The sequence below is a fragment of the Sceloporus occidentalis genome, unplaced genomic scaffold (genome assembly GCF_023333645.1).
Source record: "Sceloporus occidentalis isolate IW3139 unplaced genomic scaffold, rSceOcc1.0.p SCAF_14, whole genome shotgun sequence".
Classification (NCBI taxonomy): Eukaryota; Metazoa; Chordata; class Lepidosauria; order Squamata; family Phrynosomatidae; genus Sceloporus; species Sceloporus occidentalis.
The window spans coordinates 8,835,952-8,858,977 of NW_028316994.1; the positions used below are offsets into that span (position 1 = coordinate 8,835,952).

At 42.8% G+C, this 23,026-nt stretch overlaps 1 long non-coding RNA gene across 1 annotated transcript; it reads left to right on the forward strand.

The window, feature by feature from the left end:
* The first annotated feature begins 11,951 nt into the window (after positions 1-11,951).
* Positions 11,952-18,896, forward strand: LOC149303801 (uncharacterized). Its single transcript, XR_016271983.1, has 3 exons — positions 11,952-12,122; positions 16,533-18,397; positions 18,847-18,896. It is a non-coding gene; the product is annotated as an uncharacterized LOC149303801 (long non-coding RNA).
* Positions 18,897-23,026: the final 4,130 nt, after the last annotated feature.

Genomic DNA, 23,026 nt, shown 5'->3' on the forward strand with positions numbered 1-23,026 from the left:
TAAAGGAGTGGTTCCCAAACTCTGGTCCTCCAGGTGTTTTGGATTTCCATTCCCAGAATTCTTGACTCTTGGCCAAGCTGACTGGGATTTCTGGGAACTGAAGTGCAAAACACCTGGAGGATCGAAGTTTGGGAACCACACACTAAAGGGCTGATGTTACTACTTAGGAGAGCCAGTAAAGAGACTGATGCACAATCGTTTGAAATAGTTCAAAATTTCAACCCAGGGATTGGAAAAATTCAGTGTTGTTGAGTTTGTTAACATTAAAACAACGGGGAACACTGATTAATTAATGCTAACCCGTTAAGACAATTTCATTCAATTCATTCATTAATGGGTTATTAATCTATGAAATTATTAAATTAAAATCATTTTAAAGTACTAAAAGCCACCAGTAATGAATTAAAGTAATTAGAACCTTTAATTGCCAGTCAAAAACTAAGTTGTTGGTATTTAGTGATTAAAATAACACATTTTGAAATTATTGCAGTGAAATGTTTTAGCAGATTAAAAGTGCTATGCCAATTTTAACAAATTATTAACAGAGGACCCAATCTGAAGCACAACACAACACATAGCACCCTGACCAGATCACTTGGTCTATCAAGTCCTTTCCTCAGGGTACACTTGCTTTCCCAACCTACTGTGCTCAACATTGTTGCTAGACAACTATGTAATTCCCTTCTAGCACTTAGAACAGCCTTCCCCAACCTGGTGCTCTCCAGACAGGTTGGTCTACAACTCTCATCTTCCCCATCCAACACGTCCACTGTCTCCTCAAAAAGATGTGCGATCTCCTTTGATGAAATTACATTTTTGGAGTTAGCCATACACTAGATGGTGCTGTGGTGTCAAACAGAGAACTGGAGATGCAATTAATGTGAGAAAGATGTACTTTGTCAGTTTGGTATTGTCTAGTGATAATCAGTCTGCCCCCATATTCATTAGTATTCCCTGCAAATCTGCTTCCCCCCCCCCCAATGCAAAATGTAATACATGCACAGAACATGTACAACATCTTCCATGCCACTGGATGCCAATGAAGATGATGATGATGATGATGATGATGATGATGATGATGATGATGATGATGATGGATAAATAATAATACAAGCTTTCATTCAAAAGGAAATAAGATGGCACACACTGGAGTCCTTGGCATAATATCTCTGCATGATGTTTATCTGATATAAGAGTAGTATTTGGACTTGTGCCATGTCTCCTGGGCCTTCATATTGGAAACTAGTGCTAGTGTATCATGGAGGGAAGGTCTGGTTCTGGGTTATAGACTCTACACAAAGGAATGCTCCTCCCCATGATGTGCATATCCTATAAAAAACTTTGGGGAAATTACTTTTCAGGATTATAACTCTTAGAACCCCTGGCCACTCATGGGAGATTATCACACTGCCTTTCCTCCTGACCTAGATGCAGGCTGAAACATTTTAAAAACTGATTTTATTGCATGCCTCCATGCCAAGGCTAGAGGCATCCTGTGCCCGATTTGGACTTCTCCAGCACTTTTTGAAAGAATGGGATTTTCTCGTTCTTTGCAAAGTATGGGAGAAGACCGGATTGGATATGGGAGGCCATAATCAGGAACGGGATTTATTATTATTATTAACCTTTATTTATAAAGCGCTGTAAATTTACACAGTGCTGGACATACAATCTTTTTAATGCCTCTGGCCTGGGCATGGAGGTGTGCAATAAAACCCATTTTTAAAATGTTTCAGCCCATGCCTAGGTCAGGAGGAAAGGCAGTGCAATGATCTCCATGGTCAAAGGGCTGCAGGATTTGTAATCCCCAAAAACAACTTCTCTCACCTTTTGATAATGAAGCTTCTATGATCACTCTTGGAACAGGCTGGGTTTTGCACTCCTTCCTTCACTGACAAATGTTGTATCCTATGATTTCCAGGCCAAAACCTGAGACCAAGGGATGGTCTTGAGGGATGTCATGGGGGCAGAGAGGAGAAGTGAGGAAGCTGAGCTAACTCAGTAAATGAACACACACCATGGAGTTTTTGCAAGTTGCAACAACTTGGCTGAAATTAGTTAAGCATTGCAAATTGAAGCAAGCTGCATAGCCAAGTAGAAGAGCAAAAGTGGAGGAGGATGAAGAGGAAAGAATGATAAGTACATATAGCTGGCAAAAAGCTCTGGGCTGAAGGTTTGTATGCAACCATTGCCTCTTGTCTGGACCTGGCCACACAGAGGCCATAGAATGTGCACCTGGAGGTGACCCATGAAATCTGGGGACTAAAGCTAATGTCTTGAAAGCTGGCAACCTGTGGCATTCCCTGGAAAGCCCAGGGGGTGCACCCCTCCCAGGATAGCAATGTCTACCAAGAACAGGATGTGATGGCCTCGCTGGCAAACCACGAGATCATGACTCATCTTCTGGTTGACAATGCTTTATCCATAATTGGATAAGCCCATGTTGATTCGGCTGAGACAGTGTACACATCCTGCTCCCTTTGCTAATTAGGATTTTCCTGAGTACACATTGGTCCCTGATCCCGCAAATTGCCTTCTGATGTACTATGAGATAATGTAAACCTAATGTAACCTTAATGTCAATAAAAGGGGCTGGCCAAGACCTGGCCAGCGAAGAAGCTTTGCACCCCCATTCCTGTCTCTGCGTCTCTCTGCCGCGACAGCCGGTGACCCCGACGTGATACGGAGAAGGTGGCTTTGGCCCAGCTCACTCGACTGGAATAGTCTGCGCGCACATCCTCAAAGGATCCCGTGAGTATGGGAGGAACGTTGTCCGCCAAGCAAAGGTCTCACGATAGGGAGTTATAGTTAAGCGGTTGTCAGGGGATAAACAAATCACCCAAAGAGACATTAAAAATTTAGTCGCAGAGATCTCATGCCAGTGTCCCTGGTACCCAGAGAGGGGAAGACTCTCTGCGGAGGAATGGGAGAAGATAGGCAATCATCTTAAGGCTGAGCCTCGTGCTGCGGCACCCCATTTGATTGCCTGGCAGGTGGTAAATACGGCCGTGGGACGGCTAAGCCAATCCACGGCCCCCAAAATCCTGCCCACAGCCCCCCGCTCCTCTAGCCACATTAGCTCCTCCAGGAGATCCACCTGGTTACCCCGTTCCAGTGGTTGCTCCTCCCTTATCGCCTGTAAGGCCCCGGCTGGGAGCGGTAGAAGCAGGAATAGCTGAAGCAAAGACAAATCCTAAAGTCAGAACACTAGAAGTGGCCTGGCTTTAAACTCTACCTGAGTTGAAAGGTGGAGGGAATGCCAATAAATCCCTAAAGGTCTTGGCCAATTTTGGTTTGGAGCAAGTGGTTTTAACCCAGACTCTTCATTGGACAAACCTTTTAAGGTATCCACCAACTTCGGCTAAAAATTGAGTCTAAACCCTAAGCCAATCACGTCTAAGAGGCTTTACAGCTTCACGACAGACTTGGAGGACATTCTTCCAAGGAAAGGAACAGTAAATTTTCTCAGCGTTTCTGCCCTTCATCCTCCCACTGGAGGATAAGACTCAGATAAGCTCCCAAAATTGCTAGGGCTTTCCCCAATAAAATGAAGAAAGAGATTAAAGAATTGGTAGCCCAAGTCAACCTCCTCAAGGAGGAAAATTCCATTTTGGCAGCCAAGGTTCAAAAATGGGAAATAACATCAAATCAAGAACAAACCCATTTCTCCATCGCAGAAGCATGTGTGATGGCAGATTTGTTAGGTCCCTTAAATCAGGAAACAAGCATAAAATGGATGATTCGGGCTGCAAATAGTTATCCATATGCTGCAGGATTTCATCTGACACAGTTGGCTAGGCTGTGCATGTCCTCTGTGGACAGAGACAACCTGGAAGCAGCAGTGATGTGTCGAAACCTTTTGTCCCAAGATATGTACTCCTGGATGGGACATATTTTGAGCCTATTGTGGCCAGGACAACTGGCCGAGGATTTATACTATGCACAAGAGCAAAAAACAAATGAGGGTCCAGAAACATACATGGCTAGGAAAATGTTGCTTGCAAGAATAGCTCTCCCCTCCAAAGCTGTGAATAAAGAGTTCATGGGTGAAATATATAGAGGACTTCATCCCAAGAGCAAGGAGTCTCTGGGATGCCAAATCAAAGAGTCAGAGCTATTTGCGGGTTGGGAAACCTTTTCCCAGCACCTAAGGCAACTCTCTTCAAAATTTCATCTGATGATAGCACAGAGACAAGAAAAGTCCCTAGCCCTAAAGAAGAAAGCTAGGGAAAATTCCCTTAAAAAACACTTTTTAGATCCATCTAAAAGCCCTACTCAGCCTTCCCTCATTCCCCAAAGAGAGATGGAAACACCCGAAGGCCTGCCTCACCATAGCAAGCAGAAATTGCCAGAGACCCCCAAGGGACTCCATTCCAAGAGCCCCTATATTACTAGTTGCTCTGTAAATCTCAGGAAAGCAAGCCCCCCTTGCCCAAACGGAAAGAAAAATGTCTCACTTTCTTTTGGAGACACCTCTGCTACTGTTCGGACTACAGTCTACAAACAGAGAGATCAGAACCATACCCCAAATAAGCACTTCGAGGCCAAGAGGGTCAAAACCCCAGAAAACAGGGCATGGACTCAACCCCAAAACCCCAAGCTTTGGAAACCTTTCCAGCCAGACATGCCAGAGAAAGGGAACCTCAGAGGTCATATTTCCCATTCCCGTGGTTCAGATTGGAGTGGCACTGGGAGATGTGTTTCCTGGAAGAGGCAAAAGCCCAGCTCCCTGGGAAAAACAGTGAAAATGGATGACACCGTCTCAGCTTCAACCCAGCTCCTTGACCAAGAGGTGAGGCACACTGTTTCAGCCTCAGCTCCCAGAACAAAGACCTCAGAAGGTAGTTCTCGGAAAGGAATCATAGAAACTGCTCTTTGAGAAACATAAAACCCTACAGGCATTTTAAACATTGCAGAGAACTTTTGTAAGTGTTGGGATCTTAAAAGATAGGAAGTTTTCCTTCCCCTCAGTAAGTCCAGTTTATTCAGTAGTCTGTGTTTTTTGTATTTCTGCATTTTCCTTTGTGCCCATGAGGCAAGTGGATAAGATCATTCAGTAGGAAATTCCAAATTCCCCCTCTTCTGCTCCTGCTTTGCAAATTGAGATTGAGAAATGTCTCACTATTTTCTGTTGCTGGCACTCTACATGTGCTCAGGCAGAGTGACTCTGTCTCAACTTTTTGTCTCTACATTCTGTTTTCAGAGGATTCTGTATGCCTTTAGTTTGTTCTCTCCTATTTAATTGTGGAAATTGTAAAGGGACAGGAGTTTCTAGGTTTTTTTCCCCCCACTCAAATCTGTGTTAATTTTGCTTTTTTGGTTGTGATAAAGCATAATTGAAATTCTCTTTGGATGCACAAATCTTACAGACAAAGAAAACATACCATTTTATGGAATAAATTCAGTACTTAGAGTGTGCTTGGAAAACTATGTCTCATTCTTCTAGTAGTCAGCTGCTTGCCCTCTGTCTCCTTTATGTATTTGATTTGCCCAGGCTTGGCTGGAGAATTGCAACAGCTAGAGGCCAGAATGGGTGTTGTGGATCCTATTAATTGTTGTTTGTATTTGTTAATTTGCTTGTTTGTTTGGCTGTTTGTGATTTGCAAATCTGAAGACAGCTCCCTTCCTTTAGTCCAAAGGTCTTTGCTGCATTGGTTTTTTGATAGGGATTAATTCCTGTTCTCAAGAGTCTTTTTCCTTGCTGTTAAGCCTCACTCTGGTCAGCATAGTCTATCTGTAAAAACTGTCTTGGCTAAAGTAGGAAAAAGGTTTTGTCTAGGTTACTTTATATTCTCATGGCTAAAGGACTACATATCCCATCTACCTAAATTGTGGTACATGTTTAGAAACAGATTCTAGTCCTCTTGCACCTAGAAATTGTTCATTTGTCTGTTTGTTAATGTGTTTGGATTTGTGCTACACTTTTGCAACTCATAAGTCTGAATTTCTTGTACTCTTCCTCCATTTGTGTTGTTTTGCTTCCTTCTTTTATACATTGTTTCCTAGAGAGAGAGCTTCTCTTACCAGCACAGTCTATCTGTCTCTCTTACTCTTCATCTGGGTTAGCTATAGTGGGATTACTGGGGGAGAACCCCTCCTTCTCCTCTGCCTCGTCCTTTTTGTTTTTGAGTTTAATCCTGTACTCCATAGGTCTGCTTGCAGAAAAGGATTTGCTAAAATAGATTTCCTCATTTTTGCTAAAATTGGTATCCTACCTTCTTTACTATAGCCTCACTATTGCCCTTTGTCTTGTCTAAGGTGTTGTTTCCTCTGCTTCTGTCTCTTCATACTCTTCACATGCTCAGAGAACAATGCAAGTTCAGTTTGTTTGCAATGCCATCTGTCTTTTCTGAGCTCTCCAGTCATCAAAGTAAAAGGCACAATGCCTTACCTTTTCCTTTCAATCTCAGAGGTGGTACACCTTCTCAATTAAAATGGTGCAAATATCCCAAATTTCTTTCATGAATTTTGCCTATGCCCAGAAGTTAAAGGGACATAAAATCCCCTCTTTCTCCTTTTTAATGACCCCAATAGCCTTCTTCTATAAAAACAAAAAAGGGGGGAATGCACCCCCCCCCCCCAATCAACACAAAAAGGTTGTGAACCGGGTCATATCTGTTGTATTTGATTTGCCTGGAATAATTTAATTGCACTGTCTGATTATTTATTTCCAACACAGAAACATTTTTCTTCATTTTCCCTGCTGCTGTGGCCCTTGGTGTGATATTGACAGTTTCCAGAGAAAGCGGAAAGGACCAGCAACCCCCGTCATTTGGGGAAGAGGTTGTGCCACATGATGTCAAATGATGAACAACATGAACTTAGAAATGCCACTCTGGACAATGGAGCAGCCATAGACTATTTACTTTTGCTATGTGAAGAAATCAAAAATATGTGCTGTATTAACCCATAATTCTATGTTAACTGTTGTACTTGGTTTATTATGTTTGACCAGTGGAACCCCTTCAGCCCAGTGGTATCAAAGGGGAGATCAAAATGTTTGCGAAAAGAGGTTTCATTTATATATATCCATATTTCATTGCCACCTGTATAGTCTTTTAATTGTAACTGTCAAACTTATAATTCTATACCTGCCAATGTGTCTGATGGCACACAGTGCTGTCTGAGTAGGCTTGTTCCTGTTCTCCTACACCCTTCTATCTTGGATGTTTCCAGGGTTCAAAGAGCAGTAACACTCACCTCTGACTACAATATACCTCCATAGCCCAACTGAATACTTTTGCTGTGTGAAGACGTCAAGATATGTGTTGTTTCAAATTGTCAGATAACTCTTGTTCCATTAATAATTTGATTGAAGAACTACATGATTTACCTGACTCAGGTCCACCAGAACATTGGATATTCTGGATTATGAAGCTGATTGATTTACTATTTGCCAGACCTTCATTGGCTGAAAAGACTTCTTGTATATGGCATTGTCACTTTTGTATTATGATCCTATTTTGCCATCTCATCCAATGTATTCTTGCTTTGTGTTCTAGGCTTTTACAAAGGACAATGACAACCACAGAAAAGCAGCTGGTCGCAGGATATGTAAACCAGCTCATAAAAAACAAAAAAGAGGGAGATGTGGCATTCCCTGGAAAGCCCAGGGGGTGCACCCCTCCCAGGATAGCAATGTCTACCAAGAACAGGATGTGATGGCCTCGCTGGCAAACCACGAGATCATGACTCATCTTCTGGTTGACAATGCTTTATCCATAATTGGATAAGCCCATGTTGATTCGGCTGAGACAGTGTACACATCCTGCTCCCTTTGCTAATTAGGATTTTCCTGAGTACACATTGGTCCCTGATCCCGCAAATTGCCTTCTGATGTACTATGAGATAATGTAAACCTAATGTAACCTTAATGTCAATAAAAGGGGCTGGCCAAGACCTGGCCAGCGAAGAAGCTTTGCACCCCCATTCCTGTCTCTGCGTCTCTCTGCCGCGACAGCAACCCACCTTGAACAACATCTGAGCAGAAGAAACCAAGAGGTTGCTCCCTGGGTTGCATACCTCACTCCTTTTTGCCCCTCACTGGCTACACACGGCCAATGGTTGCCTTCTGTTTGGGAAGGCTCTGAGATCTCAAAATCCTAAAATTGGTTCCCTGAAGTTTGTGATACTTTCCTTATATTTGACTAGAAAATATGCTCCATAACAGCTCTCCGCTTCCCTTCACAGATGCCCCAGCAAGTAGCCAGGGTAGTCAATATTTCAGTAGTAACAGCTGCAAGCACAGGCCTTGAACCATGCTATAAGGGCAATATGACACCCCTAGATTACCTTCTTCTCATTACACTTCTTGATTTCCAAGAAGACAGTAACATACACATATCAGCATATATTTCATCTCATAAATACAGACATGAAATCCCCGGATAAATTGGCTGCGCCAGTGGTCCAACCCTTCTTGTGTCGTTGGGTGTGTATATACCGTTATCAGACTGTCCTCAATTGCCTGGCATCTTACTAGTGCCCAGATTATTTTCATTTCTTCTTTTTCTCCTCCCTACTCCTGACATGTCAAGATTAAGTAGGTGAAATGTGTCCCCTCTTCAAGTGTCCATACCACATGCATCTCTTCTGTGTCAAAGCATTTTCTCTGGGCAGTTGTGGGGAAAGTGGCAGCAAGAGCTTTTTTTAGGAATCTGTGGGGTGGGAACATGACGTTAGAAAAGTAATTTAAGATTTTATAGGAGTTTGAAGACTTAGCTTCAAATAATTCCAGTTTGGCAAATTCTATTTGGCAATTATTTGCCAAATAGAAAACCAGAGAGGACTCTGGTACCTTTAATGGTTGTGTGAGAAGAGGGCATTTCAGTATTTGTCATGCAATGAGCCAACAACAGCTGAAATGCCCTCTGCTACACAACCTTAAGACATGCAAGAGTCCTCTCCAGTTTTTACCCAGGCAACCCTAAATCTGCTATAGGTGTACAAGCAGGACCTAGGGTTGCCAGTTCAGGATTTTCTCAGGCTCTGAGGTTTCCAGATCAAAACCCGAGACTTAGGGATGGCCCCTGGTGATGCTATTAAGTGTTATGTATTAGATGCCCACCACAGTTGTTCACAGCTTGTCACACACACACAACCTATTTTCCTGATTGGACATAAATTTGTGCTAAAGGGACTGTTCCCAGATGCTACTGGAACTAAGCAATGATTCAATCTCACTTCCTTAGGAAGAGGGGATAAGGAACATTTAATCTAGCCTACCTAGCTCCTGAAGCAAGAAATCAAGTTGCAGTAAGATATCAATGAAGCCTTGGAAAAAGCTTTGGACAGTAAGAGCTGTTTGATAGTGGAATGTGCTGCCTTGATGTTTGGTGGAGTCTCCTTCTTTGGAGGGTTTTAAACAGAGGCTGGGTGGCCATCTGTCCTGGGTGGTTTGATTGTGTGTTCCTGCATGGCAGTGGGATGAACTAGACTGCTGTTGTGGTCTCTTCCAACTTTATGATTCTATGGTGGGTTACATACCGCCATTTGGGACGTCCCCAGGACGTCCCAGTTTAAAAAAGGGGCGTCTCTTCTAGACGCCCCTACTCCTGTTACGGACTCTGTCTGTAACAAATGGTGGCAGCCGTTCCACACGGCCGCCACCATCTTGACATAGCGGACGCTGTGCGTCCGCACATTGTGCGGCGCTTATGATGTCGTGAGGGCGCCATTGGCGCCTCGCGGCGTCATAACTGCGACGCGAGAAGAAGCTCCATTTTGGAGCTTCTTTTTTGCTCCACACGGGAGCCGCGTGGTTTGGCTGTAACAGACCTATGAATCAATTGCAGCATGCTGCTACTCTACTAGCTGAGGTGGAGATTTGCATCAGTGACATCATTAAGGTGGGTGCGGGGGGTGCAGCCCAGAAGAGGGGTGACACCCAGTCGGGGGGGGCACCTCGATGCTGTTGCCTTGTTCTCCTTATAAGGAGAACGATGTCGCAGCACCAAGAGAGGCTGAGCACACACACACATAGACACCTCTGTATTGTTGCAAGAACAAGTGTGTGGCCTCTGGAAATCTCCCCCTGCACCCTGTCAAGGGTGGGGACACCACTGATCTGTACTCAGCCCTTTCCTCTTGCCCGGAGCTGAGTCCCCTACCACCCACCTCAGTAGAGAATTTGCACCCTTGTCTCATGCCTGGAAATGACCCATGAAAATTGGAGACTCAGGGCCAGGCACTGAAATCTGGCAAACTCAGTAGCCACATATACACCAATGAAGAAATATTATCTTCCTCAAACACAAGATGGCTTCCTGGCTAGCAGGAGACCAATTTCTAACTGTTATTTCATACTGAAGTAGTATTCATTTTGGACTGTTGACGGCAAGCCCTGACTGGTCAAAGTGACACCAGTGACACCAGTGAGATACAGTGGGACACCAGTGGGACCCAATGCTGTAGCCATTGAACCAGTGAGAGGTCTTTCAGGGTCTATATCAAGGGTAGGCAACCTTCGGCCCGCGGGCCGGATGCGGCCCGGCGAGGCCTTGGGACCGGCCCCAGCCCGGTCCTGCCACCGATTGCCTCCGGGGCCTTTGGGGGGCAATTGTCTATAGAAGCCTCAGAAACATGCATTTATATTAACATGTTTTAAAAATCAGCAATTTTTTTTTGCGTGTCCTCCATTTTTTAAAAAAGTGTCTTCCATTTGAAAATTTTGTCCTACATTTGTCCTGGTTTATTTATATATTTAATTTTTTAAAAAAATATTTAATTATTTGTTTTTTGGCTTCAGCCCCCCAGTTGTCTGAGGGACAGCAACCCGGCCCCCGGCTCAAAAAGGTTGCCTACCCCTGGTCTAGATGACTGAGGTTCTGGCTTCAGCCCCCAACATCTTCATTATATGAGGAAAGACTGCAAGCCCATAATTCCATGGTAGAGCACCAGCTTTCCTTGTAGAAGCTCCCATGTTAATCTTTTGCTGGTTTTTAAAAATAAAAATAGTTACTGAGATAGGAAAGGCCTGTGTCAGAGCCTATTCCACATAAATAGGCAGTAGGAACTCATATAAAAGTGATAAGAGTAAGGCTGGTTAGGAGAGATAAGAACATGGGCTATTTAAGAAGCATTCCTTTAATTTGTGTATGCATTCTAGTCAGAGACGTACAGGCAAGTTCTCCATCCATCCAGAACAAGAGGCCATTGCCTGGTAAGGTGAATCCTTCTGCCCTGTCCTGCCTGTTTATGAGTTCCATGTCTGTTGTCTCCTCTCCCCTTCCAATGGTTGCTGTTCAACAAGAAATCTTTGGCTGACAACTGCATGTTTTGTCATAATCTTTAATCCCCCCAACTTTCACTTTTTATTTCTTGTCCCCTGTTTTTAATGTTCCATCTCTTCCTTATATTCGTCACAAGAAGGAGACTGGAAGATTGATCTGTGAATTTTACCTGCCACACAATGGTTAATGGCAGTGGTTCTCAAATGGTGGGGCATAAGAGTTGCTTCAAGGGGGGTGCAAGACTTGGAGGTTCTGAACCTTCCTTCCCCTCCTCTTCTCAAACTTTTTTATGTGTAAAATTTACACAGGCATTGAGTTAACAAATGAATTTATTTAAACAGAACTGTTCTAATCTGAACGTTGCCACTTCCTTTTAAAATATTAAAATATGAATATACATGAATGTATGGATGAAAATGCAAACACTAAGCAAACAAAATATTTTCATTCCTATATTATGGCGAGTGGGGGATGTGACATCCACATGTAGATATAAGGTGGGATCCCAAGGGTAAAAAGTTGAGTACCAATGGTTAATGGCATGGGAATCCTACTAGAAAGGAATAAGCTGCATTTTTCTTCTAACAGAGCATTGTTTGTCCTCTTTCTTGGATGCAGAAGATGTGAGGAAAGGTAGCTGTACAAGCTAGTGAGGGGAAATTGCACCCTGCACAAGCTCAGAAGCACTCCTTATTTTTTCATCTGTGCTAGAGATAAATCCTGACACTGTAAATATCTTTTCCCCCCATCATTTCTGCACCACTACTGCCTTCTCAGTTTCATTCGCTGCTTCTTCCTTGACCAGGCGAAAAACCAGTGAGAGAAAAAACAACCCTTGGCATGCAAACTGGGCACAGTCACAACCCTTGCTTGAAGCCATCCTAGTCAAAGGTAGAATGGACTGGGATGGGATGGGATGGGTGAGAACATCCCATAGGGCTATAACAATATTGAGAAGCATCATTTGGAAATGGGGTGGGGGGGATATGCTTGAAGAGAGGGGGTTGGCTTTTTAAAACTGTATTTCATTGGGTTTCCATCCAGCTTCTTCTCCCAAGAAATCAGGGCAGGAGGCATGTGTGACCTCAATTTTAACCTTACAACAATCTTGTGAGGTGGGTTAGCATGGGGGGAGAAATGACCAAATGCCTGGAGAGCTACCACCATGAGTGGGGATTTGGACCCAGGTTTAAATCAAACATTTTCCCACTATAACAGTCCTCTCTAAGCCCAATTATATTTTCTGGGAGTGATAGGCATTGTAGTCCTACACCTCTGGAAGGTACCAGGAGGGGACAAATACAGTACAGTACCTCATACTAGGATTAAGAGGCATTCTGTAATTTATTTAAGGCATCATAAAGAGAAAGGGCCGTGGTATGCAACCATACATTACCTCATTTCCAGCACCCTTGCCATGCAACACGGTAATGGAGACAGATCGAGGTGGCTCTAGACATTTTTAAAGAATTTAACCTAATTGCAGGATTTGGGTTGCTCTGCTTCAGCTGTCTTTTGGACGTACTGCATTATCAACCAGCCAGCATGTAGCACAGACTTCAGGTTTGAAGAGTTTACTTTCTTTCCTAGAATCCCAAGACACACCAACCAGAGGTTGGTGTCAAAGATTACATACTGTATATACTTGACTATAAGTCGATTGCAAATATAAGTTGAGGGCAAGTTTTGGGGCCAAAATAATGGATTTTGATATGAATGGTGGATAAGCTGAGGGTAAAATTTAGGCGCATGTAGTGAAGGATGTAAAGGACAAAGTAAAGGAAAACAATGCCAAAGAACTTACAAAATTCCGGTAGCCATAACTATTTGTGCACATACTAAAGGCTGGGTGGCTCAGAGAGTAGAAGGGGGTCAGTGCTTCCAGGGTAGATTAAACTTTTGCCTTTCACCATATATATATATATATATATATATATATATATATAGTACGTTATCTTTGACACCAACCTCTCGTTGGTGTGTCTTGTCAGTATGTGTGTGTGCGCGCGCATTATAATACAGCACTTACATTGACCCTTGGATAGGTCAACTCAGGTTCTTTGGGTCAATTTTTTAACCTAAATTTCTAGGTTTAACCTAAATCTGGGCATTTGTTCTGACTGAACCATGAAATGACAGTCCTTCCACAGAAAGACATTCCTGGTTACTCATTGTTTCTGACAAATTCAACTGTTTGGTAGATGACAGCATCTGTTCTGAAGTTGTGTGTCAAGACATGAGCACTCAATGTCATTTTTCTTGAGTCACTGTTTCCATGCTGTAAAACTGAGTGAAAGGGCTGCCTCACCCAACTCTGAGTTTTCCCTGTCCCACATTTCCTCAGCTGTTCTGCATTTCCATCAAAAGCAGCAGGGAAAACCCTGAATTTTGCCTCTTCTTTTCTGCACTTGCTGTATAGACCCTCTCAGGCTGCATCCACACTGCAGAAATAATCCAGTTTGACACCACTTTAACTGCCCTGGCTCAATGCTATGGAAGTCTGGGAATGGTAGTTGGTTGTGGCACCAGAGCAGCCATGAGTCAAGACTGACTCAAGGGTGGTTAACAACAACAAAAGAACCAGTACTAAATTTAAGATGAGGCAGTATAAATGTGTGGCATAATCACCAATATCTGGTTGGATGTTAGTGTCTGATAATGCGATTATTAATAAAAGAAGATTGTACATGTTTGTTGGCTAGATTTTTGTGAAATTCTATGTGTTTTTAATTTAATTTAATTTTTTTTAAAAAAATTCCTCAATCGCGGATCCTCTAGAGTCGCCAGAGTGAAAACTGGAGATCACCTAAGCCTTTAATGGTTGTATAGAAGAAGGGATTTCTGCAGGTGTTGCTTATCATACAAGCTAGGACACCTGCTATTACCTCTTCAGCCCAATCATTAAAGGCGCCAGGGTCTGGCAACCCTAGTGCGGAAACATAGCAAACATATTCCTGTCTATGCTATATTAAAATTAAAACACAAGGTGGGAATCTAGACCCTGGAATCTCATACAAGTGGCATCCCTTGAACACTACCCCTCATTCGTGTTCTTATCAGCTTCTCTCACATCTTCTTCTTGCATTCGCCTTGGTTTCTATTTACCCAGTGGTCTCACTCTCCCACCACAGTTTATTTTTCAGTTCCTCCTTCTTATGCTTCAGTTTAAGTTAGGCTATACTTTGAGAAGGATCTCAATGAATGTGGATGTGAGTAGTGAGGAAATTTATCTGGATGGTTGAAAATGCCACTTTTTAGGGCAGCATCTCTTTGGGTGGTTGTTCTCAGCTGTCATGACCTCAAATTAGATTCCAGCTTTTCCTGCCCCAAGTCCTTAAGTATGCCTCCCCCACAAGGAGCCTGGTTCTATAAGATTTCCCAGAGTTTACACAGTTAATTTAAAAGTAGTTATTTATGGTTATAATTCTAAGCCACCCCTAAAAATACTTGTTTGTTGTTGCTGTTGTTGTTGTTGTGTGCCTTCAACTAATTTCCGACTTACGGTGATTCTAAGGCGACCCTGTTGCAAAGTTTTCTGGGGCTGAGAGTGTGTAACTCACCCAAGGTCACCCAGAAGGTTTCCATGACCAAGAGGCAAAGCAAACCCTGATCTTCTCTGCTCAAACCACTACACCATGCTGCCTTTCTCTATAACTATGATGGTAGTTATATAATTATAGTTCTATCTTTTTTAAAAAAAAATTTGCATGGTTTTTAAATTGCTTTTAATTCCATTTATAGTTTAATTCTACTTTAGCTTCTGTATGTTTTGATTATGTGGATTCTTATATATACCTGTTCTAACTTTATAACCCTCCTTGAGTCCCAAAGGGTGAGGAAAGGGTGGGTTGTTGTTGTTGTGTGCCTTCAAGTCATTTCGGATCACAACTTTACCATAGGTGATCCAAAGGTGAAACTATCATGAGATTTTCTAGACATGATTTCTTCAGAGGAGGTTTTGTCATTGTCATGACCTTTCTCTTAACCTGAGAGAGTGTGACTTTCCTATGGTCATCTGGTGGATTTTCCTGATTAAGTACAGATTTGTATTTGGTCTCCTAGGCCCCATACAGACAGGCCAAAATAAAGCTGCTTCAGGTTACTTTGGAGGTATACTATTTATATGATGCATGTGTCCTAAGAGCCCAGAAGCCGTGCCAAAGCCACAACCCAGTCCTAAGGACTGGAGCGCAGCTTCCGGACTCTTGCATGCATTATTTAAACAGCATACCTCCAAAGTGGCTCAAAGCAGCTTTATTTTGGCCTGTCTGTATGGGGCCCAAGTCTCCACTGAATGACTTTAGACAAGTTACATTCTCTCAGCCTTAAAGGAAGGCAATGACAATTTCCCTCTGAATAAATCGTGCAAAGAAGACTCTGCAATAGAGTTGTCATAAATTGTAATAAGTCAACTGGAAGGCATAAGTCAACTGGAAGAAATAATGACAACAGAGTGTGTGTGGGGAAAAGTCTTAACCGTGGGTCATTCCAGCTATAGCAATGGATAATAAATTGTTGCCTATTGTACAAGCGCAAGGAGATATTATTTCCCATCCATGTCAACAGATAGAAAGGTGCACTCACTTCCAACCAAATTGTTTCACACATTAAGTTCACAGTAAAATACTCTCCACAAATATAACACTTTTAGCCAAAAAGAATTGCTATTGAGCGAACATTCTGATGTGGAGAAGTATATCCATGCGATCTCTGTGTGCATGAAGCTCCCAATCCAAGAATGACCTATGGGGTCATTCAGATGTTGTTGTTTTTAGTGCGCAGATGCAAATCATCTCACTCACACATTCCAGGTTTGTTACAATATTAAACAGCATCAATGTGCATCTCTGCTTGTTCAGTTGTTTGCACATGCAAGCATCCAAATAAAGATAGAGTTGACAATACAAATGCATTTGGAACCCTTTTTTGGTATGCAGAATTTTATCCCATGTCTATTTGCATCGGTTATTCACACTAGCAATGATTTGGATCTTTAAAAAAAACCTCAAGAAAAATACTGATATCGATTATCCTGGAATAAGTGGGTTTTTTTGGCTGCCCCACCAAAAACCTAATTGGGTGCTTTGGGATCCAAGTAAACAAGGGAGATTTAACCCGGATTCATCCTGTATTATTTTCACAGTGTGAATAACCCCTATGTGCAGAATTATTCTCCCTTGCTGAGCTGGAATATTTCTCTCTCTCATTTTAGATCCCCTCCTAGAATTGGGATATAATCTTACTTTTAGAGTGCATTCTTCTCATAGTTTGTTTTATCACTTCCTCTCTTTTTGTTCTTAGTTTACCATTGGTTTTTGTTCCACATACCACAGACTAAGAAAATCCTAGACTTTGAAGTTCTGCTGCCATGAAAACCTCAAGATTCCTCATTCATGGCTTCAGCAAATGCTTTGGCCTCATTGTCCTTTTTACTTTGGGCATTGTTTGGGGTTCAGACATGACAACAGGAAAACCTACTACTGCCAAACATCTCTCAGTCATTGTCACTCCTACATCTGCCACAGCTGAACAAAAGAAGGATAGAAACATCACACCCGGTCCAGAGAAGCATTCAGATGTCTCATTGGCATCTCCCACAGGATCCAAGCCACTGGCTGAATCACCTTCCAGCACACCCAAAAGAAAGGACATGGCACTAGCACCCAAACTGCCTCCCAAGCAAACCCTTGCTGTGATCACACATCCTGAAAAAAAGGCCACTTCCAACACTGTACCATCTCTTTCTGACCAACAAGGAACTGTTGGGGATATTTCCAATACGTCCACATCGAAAAAACCAAGACAGACTGCGAAGGAAACAGAGATGACACCTGAACCACCACAAGATTGGTGGGACTACTTCCCAATTTGCAATCAATATGAGATGGATTTTGTGAACTCAAGCTCTTTAGGGATTGAACACATCATCATAACCATAGTAGTAGTCTCCATCATCCTGCTCATCACTCTTTGTCTGTGCTGTTGGTTTAAACACTGAACCAAAGTGTCTCCATTTTGTTTACCTTTAACCATTTCCTTTATATCTTTTCCTTTTCAAGAATTTTATCTGTAGAGCATAGATGAGAGAGCTCACTCACCATAAGGCCAGCCTGGACTTAGTTCAGGTGGTTCGTAAAACAATAAACAAGGGGGCTTAGTTCAGCTATGCAAGACGTAAAGATAAACATGTGCAGTAGCGTCTGAGGCTCTTTCCTTTCTTTGTGTTTTTGAAAAATATACAAGGCTTGTAAGTACGCAATAAACCTGTCTCACTCTCTAGCTACATAGCATTAGCGGAGTTTTGATCAAAAAAATTTTGTTGCATATCTTCCTTTTCTGATCAGATCCACAGTTTGACAACCCTACGATTACTCAGTGTGTGGATTCTTGGTGCTCCACCAAGAGCTAACAATAGTACTTCTCTGCATTCACTAGCTTCAACAATGGTACTACTCTGAGTGTACCAGGGTGAGCAGGATAAGTGGACTTACAAGATGATTCTGGTTTGGATCGGGATATAAAATCAAAGCCAGTGACTGCCTCAGGAGAAGAGGAGACAAGGCATAACACCTTGGTCATGTTCTTTGGTAAACATCAATCTAGGGTGCCCTAGAAGACATTAGTGGTAAAGGAGAGAGGGGAAAGTGCCAGCAGCTGCTTGATGGAGATGCTGGAGCAAACCAGGAAGAAGCTCCTCTTAAACAACTAGTATAGGTCACACCAGCATCACTGCCACCAACATCTTCCAGTCCCCATTCCACTGGATCACAGCATTTGCTCTGTTCATCCCCACTACTTGGACCATTGTGTGTGTGCAGAGGAGAGGAGGAGCAAAAGAGAGAAACCTTTGTTCACCACCATTATTCAGAGATGCCTGAACACATCCTTCTTCCTGTTTGCACGGTTTCTGCAGGGTGGAGACAAATTCAGTGCTATTTCAGGAGTCAGGGTTTCTCAGCCACCTTCAGCACAGATTAACCAAACACTGTGTTCATTCTAATCTAGAGGATAATGTGGTATTTTTGTAAGTCCTTTTTTCAGATCTATGTGTGTGGGTATAAAGGAGGAAACCAGGTCTGCAAAGAGAAGAGAGGCCGCAGTGGAATATGGAGCACTGATATAACTTTCAGTTTGTAGCAGGAAATTTGAATCACCATTTTTAAAAAGTATGTAAATTCAAAAGGTTCTGATTTGCTTAATGTTCTATGGTGTCCAAAACTACTTTTTGGGCAAACAGGAGGGGAGATGTGGAGGCAGTGGTGTCCACGCACCTGGTGTCACCTGATGCATAGCATGGGGCTTCAGGGGGTAGGGCTTTAGGAGTGGTACCTCCCTCAGTGTCACCCTGTCTTTCTCATGAGGAAAAGGATGGGATGGCACAGTGGAGGGAGCGTGTGCAGGACAGCATGATGAGGAGGCCTGACCAGATGTAACTCCTCTTCTGGAGTGTCACTTGGTGCAAGCCGCACCACTGCACCCCCCTGGTGACTCCACTGGCTGGAGAGAAAGGGCTAGAGAGGAAGAGAAGAATGGGCTAATATGAGGGAATAAATAGTTTTCTCCCTAACTCTAGGTTAAATTTTGTCACCACCATCCTCTTTTTCTTTCTATCCAGGTAGACAGCCTTTCCTGAAGATCCACAATTAAAATGTACAGAAGTTTATAGGCACAGTTCCTCCAGGCGTCAGTTCAACATGACTGCTGTGCTTATCTTTTACTATCATTTCAACAGAAATGTTTTCAAAGAGTATGGGGCATTTTTTCCCTGCACTAAAAGATCTTTTAAATAACACAGAGATGAAATGAAGTAGTCATTTAGTAAAACTAGTTTTTATTTTGGAGAAACCAAATATATATTCTGGAATATCAGAAAACACACAAAACACAAAATAACGTCCCATCTAATGCCTTGTCCTGGTTCAGCTGTTAAAGTCCTGCCTTTTCTCTGAGTAGATACCTTGCATATCAAAAACATTGATAGGTGAAACTGGTTCATCCTGCTAGACAACACTTCTTTCCTTTTATTTCCCTAGAGCAACATTCTTTGATCCTGAATGGTGTCACAATCCCATGTAGCATTCCCGAATCAGAATTCACAACAGGCTAGCTAATATATGGCTGAATCACCTGAAGAGTGAAATGACAGCACATCCTAAGCATGTTTACGCATTGATCTTACTGATTTCAATGAGACCTACTCACAAATGAGTGCATATGGGATTGTAGCCTAAAAGAGATAAGCATTATTATTAGACAAGCTTTTGGGGAGCTACTGTAGAATGGTCAGGCTATAAGAGATATTGGAGATTAGCACACTCTTTTTAAAGCGCCATATCCCTGACAGGATAGAGGCGCATTTAAAATTACCAATGAGTTTTATTGCATTCACTCATGGCTGGGCAAATGCAGCCCATATACAGCCCAGATGCCAACAAATGCAGTCCATATACAGCCTGGAAGCCAGCCAGGATTATTCTGCAACTTTTCAAAAATAGGATTTTCCCATTCTTGAAAACTCACTGCATTTGACTGGCCACGGTGAATACGATAAAACCCATTTGTAAATGTAAATGCACCTCTATCCCATTGGGGATAATGCACTTTAAAAATAGTGTGCTAATCTGTGTTTGTAATGGGACACACATCCCATCTAAATGATGAGTCAAGTCAAAATGGACTGGTGGCTAACAGGGCCCTAACATTACGCAGAGTGAGGCTGGTGCCTCGGGTGGTAAATTCTGAGGAGCAGCTATGGCCATCTCTAAGGTGCTCCTTCAGACCCCAGGCTGTTGCCCTTAGAAGACAAAACTTTGTGTATGTCATATGCATCTCGGTTCTCTTTCAGACATATCACAAGAGGAAAGAAAACAGACGTTCACTCAAATAGTAGTGCCTTTGTACATGCCTTACCGCATAATGCCATAGTTCTTCAGTTCTCTCCCCATGGGAGATGGTTGTAAATGTGAGTCTGTTGTCAAACAGAATTCTCAGCTGGAAAAAAAAATGCTTTTACAATCATCTGCCGTGGTAAGAGAACTGACAAACTACAATGTAATGTGGTGAGGCACACTTTATTTCTTCATCCGATACGCTCCTCTGATTCCCCTTTAACTGCTATGGTTCCATGCTAAGGTGAACCTCACACAGGGTTTTCTAGGGCTGAGAGTATGTGACTCACACAAGGCCACCCAGTGGGTTTCACAGACGACCAGGGAATCAAGCTCTGGTCTCCACAATCCTAGCCCAACAGTCAAACCACTGCACCATGTTGGTTTAGGGCGGTGTATTTAGAATTCTTAGCCAGAGCGCTCTGGCGCCTCATCAGACTACAAACTCAAGGATTCCACAGAATAGTGATGGTGAACCTTTTAGAGGCCGAGTGCCCAAACAGCAACCCAAAACCCACTTATTTATTGTAAAGTGCCGTGTCCCTCTGGCTTTTTAGTAACAAACTCTGGCAAACTTTGTGCTGGGGCTATGGCACATGTGCCCACAGAGAGGGCTCTTAGTGCCACCTCTGGCACGCGTGCCATAGGTTCGCCATCACTGCCATAGGATGTCACCATGGTGGTTAAAATGGAATATAAGGTTATAATTGTGTTGTATGAAAGGACCCTCTGTGGGCAAAGAAAGTGAGATCTACTCCCAGAAGGCTCTTGGCAGCACTGACCTCTTTGCTCCTTGACTGCAAAGGCATTCATAGATGGAAAGTGGAAAGGAGGAGGTTTATTAGCTACATTTATATTCAGCTCCATTAAGCTCCTAGCAGTATACTGTACATGGCTTTCCTCCAAACTACATGATCCTCAGTAGAACCCTGCCAGGTAAGTTTGACTGAGGAAGCATGGCTGACACAAGGAGACCGAGTGATTTTCATGGCTTTAGTGAGGATTAGAATCTGAATTTCCCAAATCCCAGGCCAATACAGCATCCAGTACACATCCAGTACAGAAGGATGTATCAAGAGGTTGGTTGAGATGGCTTTAGTTCTGATAGATTCAAAGCCCTCTCATTTGTTCAATCAGAATGGTGTTGGACTGGCTGTGTTTTCCCCAATGGAACCAATAGCAGGGACAAGCTTAAACAAGAACACAGACAAAAGATTGGGGAAAGGAAGGGAAAGACCATCCTGCTTCTGTGCCCTGCCAGTAGTGCTTTGGAGCTGGGGGCTTGTTTCACTCCAGGGTTGCCAGAGTAAAAACTGGAGAAGGCTCTTGTAATTTTAATGATTGCATAAAAGAGGGAATTTCAGTAAATTTTGCTTGTTTCCTAGTTGTGTGACAAATTACACTGGTTGAAATTCCCTATTCTACATAACCGTTGAAGGTACAGGAGCTTTGTCCAGTTTTCAGTCTGGCAACTCTATGTGGCATAAATTCTCCTCACAGACAGTCAACGTTTAACCAAGATCAGAAATTCAGGTTCAGCAGTTGAAACTCAGCAAACCTTTATTCAGTAACTACAGGTCCACACTAGAGGCATTCACTGGACAATATCATACTACATTGCAATAGCTCTATTCTTCCACTTTAACTGCCATGGCTGCCTCCTGTGGAATTCTGGGGTTTGTAGTTTAGTCAGGCCTAAAAGCCCCCTGGCTAAGGACTCTAAATGCCCCTCCCTAAACTGCAAACAGGAGGCATTCATAGCAGTTAAAGTGAAATAATAATGCTCTAACAGTTTAGTGTGATATTGCAAGAACTGAGCAGCAAACATTAGCAACATCTAATTAAACCACACAAAATTTCAAAATCATTTGTTATGTAGTTAATCATTTGTTACATAATCAACACAACTTTGGTTCTCCGTTTTCCCATACCTCCCCCTCTTTGTTCTTTCATCCAATTTCTTCCCAGTCGAATGACCTTGGCTCCTTCAGTCCATGTATGGGGTGGTCTACAGGGGTCAAAAGATCCAGGTTCCCCCCAGCTTTGTATTGTCTAGATCAGATGACACAGGCCAAAACCCCGGGAAGAGGATTGGACTCAAATCTGCAAGACCAGTCATGTATCCGAAGGATGCAGCCTGGCCCTAGGGTAATCAGCTGATACCCCTGGGTAATACACCCCTAGTTTGCCATGGAGTTTCCAGGAAATTCCACGGCACACACCCTGCCTGCCATGCTCCTTACCTTGCCATGGTTCCCAGGTCGGTGCTAGGATGGGTGCATGAACACCCGCCTGTCTCCATGCTGACCCAGGGACTAACCCATGTGAGCAGTAGGGCCAGGATAGCATGGACACAGCCCATGCTATCCGGGCTCATCTGCTCAGCCCTGTGCCTCCTCTACTTTATCATACCACCTATGCAATAACCATTCACTTCCAGTCATTGCTTCACTGCCTGTTCCATCACCATACCTCAGCCTGACCCTAAATTCATGGCAGGCAGGATGCAAAAGTAGCACTTGACCGCTGCATTCCTCTGCCCATAACTTTAAATACATTAGGCATCTTGTGTTTATATTTTAGCTAATCTGCAATAAATAATTGAGTGCACTGTATCAAAACATTTCTCGCTACAAGCCTGACTCAAATAGTCCTGAACAACCTCCACTGCACCTGCTTTATCAGTTCCCTTAATGCTGGATAGAAATGACTTCCACCATTTCAAATATTTCAACATGTCAATCCAGGCACTGGTGGAAACATTACATATTAGTTAGTGTAATAACATTAAAACATTGGAGAATATTGTTTAGTTAATGCGAACCTGTTAAGACAATTCCATTCAATTTATTGCTTAAAGGGTTACTAATCTATTAAATCATGAAATTAAAATAATTTATAATTACT